Genomic DNA, 3,592 nt, shown 5'->3' with positions numbered 1-3,592 from the left:
CAGCTTAGTCTTGTTTATATGAATGAGACTGGGCTGCAATATCCAAGCACAGGCACTACAAAATGAAAGGTGATATACTTGGTTTGTAGTGAAGAGGCCGGAGCACTTCACCAAATGCTGCAGCCTCTTCAAATGCTAATCTGTTGGGGTGCCGGGTGTCAAACCCTCACCAATCTTATACTGATGACCTATCTTATCGATAGGTCATCAAAATGATAACCCTAAAAAACCCTTAAAGCCTCACATTGTTTTATGGCTTTGAGATTGGAATACTGGTACCTGCAGCAGCCAAAGATACCTGGGAGTACGGAAACAGATCAATGGGCTCTTCTACCCTGTTTCCATAACTTCTATCAGGAGTAGGAGCATGCACTGCAAACTAAGCGGTTATCTCTAACTGGGGGGGGTTGTACCTGGAACTGTATGGAGGTTACCCTTCGTTCTGCGTTTGGTATTCTGTTCGGGGAGTCCACATGGGGACCCCCTGAACGGATTACCGAACGCAACTGGAAGTGCTGTGCAGTAAAAGCACATCCACCCCATAGACTATAATGGGGTTCGTGTGCGTGCCGCGCGCTGCCGCACGAGTTATGCGGGCAGGAAAGTAGATTGCGAGCTACTTTCCTGCCCTCATGATCCCTGCGGAGATACTGGCAGCAAGCACACGGACCCATTATAGTCTATGGGGTCCTTGTGCTTTTACTGCACACTGCTTCCATTTCGATCTGTATTCCGTTCAGGGGAGTCCCCATGCAGACTCCCAGGACGGAATACAAACGCAGATGTGAACCAGTCGTTAAAGAAGCAGCCTAAAGTGGTGGTCTATTATCAGCATATACAGTAAATGTTAAATGTTTATATAATGAAAAGTTGCATAATTTTCCAATATACTTTCTGCATCGATTCCTCACATTTTTCTAGATCTCTGCTTGCTGTCAATCATTGTTTATTTCCAGAGAATTCAAATCAGTCCTTGGTCATGTGATGGATATACAGGTGCACATAGAGAAAGTATATTGGAAAATTCTATAACTTTTCATTACATACCCTTGATGTGATGCATACAAAGTAAAGAAAACCATCAAGTAGAATTGAAACTTCAAAGTGCAAAGTTGGGACTCTGTCCTCCATCACGTGTGGTACTCGTGTTCTATCTCCACTGAACATGTCACTGCCTTAGACGTGGCTGCTACTGCCAGCCTCATACAGTAGCACATTATGTGTGTCAGCACATGTCACACATGGCTGGAAATGTTGTCTGCGTCCTGCTACAAAGTCTGTAGTTCTTCCTATTACTGATGATAAATCAAGTTTTATGGAGGTAATGTAGATTAGAGAGTCTACCTGGCTTAACCTTTTCATGCCAAGTTAATTTTTATTATGCCTAGAAGGAATGAAAACTGCTGTTATATACAACAATATTGCAATTCAGCCTATCAACTAAATTAAAAGTAAATCTAACTCTAAAGCGTTTACATTTGTGTAACGTGAGCAGAGAGTATGTCTTTGTTAGTAGATGGATGGAAGAACAGGATAAGATCCAGGGGTAGGCAACCATGTAGAGAGTATTAGAAAGGCAGAGAATCCTATTAGGGTGAGTTCACACAGAGTAAAGTGCCGCGTGATGTGGCACGTATACGCCGCGTGAGCTTTTGCGGGCCGTTCACGCTCCCATTGATTTCAATGGGAGCGTGGATCGTATACATGGAGCTATTTTGCGGCCTTGATTTTGCGGCCGCAAAATAGCGCCGCGTATACAAAATCAATGGGAGCGTGAACAGCCCGCAAAAGCTCATGCCGCGTATACGTGCCACATCCCGCGGCACTTTACTCCGTGTGAACTCACCCTTAGAAAGGCATTGGCAGGTGTCTAATAGGGTTTCCCACCCAGGACCCTATCCTGCCCTTGCATCCATAGTTCTAGCGACACCTCACCTGGCCTGATGAAGGGCTTCTTTGGTCTGAAACGTTGCTCAAATCACATTCTATGATTATGTATACTTTAGAATGCATCTTAAAATTATATATGGATTCTGATAAGTAACAATAACATAAGCAAGCTCAGAAAACGCATTCAGAGTGCTGTCCTTCCTTTCTTTATTATTTAAGTTACTTTGGAGGAGTCCAGCCAGTCCTTCTTGGAATTGTTCATCCAAAAACCTGACCTATGAGAGTGCTGCTTATCGTTCCCCAGCTTACTAACAGTTGTCTGAGGAATGCTATGCCACCTGGGTACACAAATCACCACCACAATCATTGGCAGCCGACCAATAGCATCCCACTTGTGCCCAATCAGACAAATCTGGAAACACTGCAGGCCATACTCACTGGTTTAGATCATGCAGGTTGCTCACAGTAGCACAAGCAACTTGTCCTGTTGAGAAAATTGTCTCCTGGGACACTCTGGAGAGATGGCCATACCAACAAATCAATGTAATGGTGAGCTGTTAGTAGACCTGAAATGAAGACTAGCAGAGTCCAGCTATTGTATATTATGCCACCCCACACTATAATGCTGGGTGTTGGACCAATGGGAGTGTCCGTTGTGAAGACCTCTCGCCCATGTGGTCTCAAGACCAATTTTCAGTTTTCATTGACTTCCTCCATTACTGTCTTGTTGTACACCATGATAACTTGTTACATCGGTCGCATGAGGTCAGTGGAACACCTGTAGCTGGCCGTCAGAGTCGTAGCTCAATGTCAATGTCTATGCAGAGGTTCACTTGTGTTAACTTCTTTCTATCATTCCACTTCCATTACAACTGCTGAGACACGCAAAGTTGAACAGTTCTGACATCTCAGCCTAGACTTGTAGCACTCTGCTGTAGTGGAGTGATACACAAAGGTCTCTAAATTTAAGGATACTGTCCCTCTCAATTTTTGACAAGTGGGGATAACTGGTGCGTCGACCACCTGGAGGCACAATCATCCAATACAACTTGATCCAAATTTTTGAGGTTTCATGCGGCTAAAAACCTTGCTTTCAATCTGGCTTTTATAACCCTCCCACATGTCAGATTGGAGACAGTTGCTTGATCATTTGCACATCTTAAAGGGGTTATATGGTGTCTAACATTGCCACACTGCTCACTACAAACTGTAGCGAAGAGTGTAGGTATTGCAACGCTGCCCCATTGTTAAAAACTGGATAACCCCTTTGCTACTTGATTTGCATTACCTGAAAATTTGTCCATCTTGGTGCTGCAATTACAATGTTGAGAAATTTATATAGTGCAGTATATTCAAATAGGTTTTTACTCATAAAGGTATATTTTTAGAAGGATATGTTCACATAGGAGAAATCTGACAAGCATTTTTGGTGCGACAAGATTCAGCATAAGGTTTCTGATGTAGTTACTACTATGGGTCTAAAAGGGCAACAGGACGCTAACTGACATTAAAAACAATGTGAGATAGATATAAGATGTTTTTCCATGATAATTGCAACACTGAAAACCCATCAGAAAATTGTGTGAACATACCCCAATGTTTATAAATTAGCTGAATCTGAATACTACCTAACTTCTAAAGGAGGTAAACGGGTTTTCTATAGGCTTCTTGTCCACATGATGGTACATCACCACTAAGGGTC

The sequence above is a fragment of the Leptodactylus fuscus genome, chromosome 2 (genome assembly GCF_031893055.1).
Source record: "Leptodactylus fuscus isolate aLepFus1 chromosome 2, aLepFus1.hap2, whole genome shotgun sequence".
NCBI lineage: Eukaryota > Metazoa > Chordata > Amphibia > Anura > Leptodactylidae > Leptodactylus > Leptodactylus fuscus.
This window is presented reverse-complemented; position numbering follows the sequence as displayed.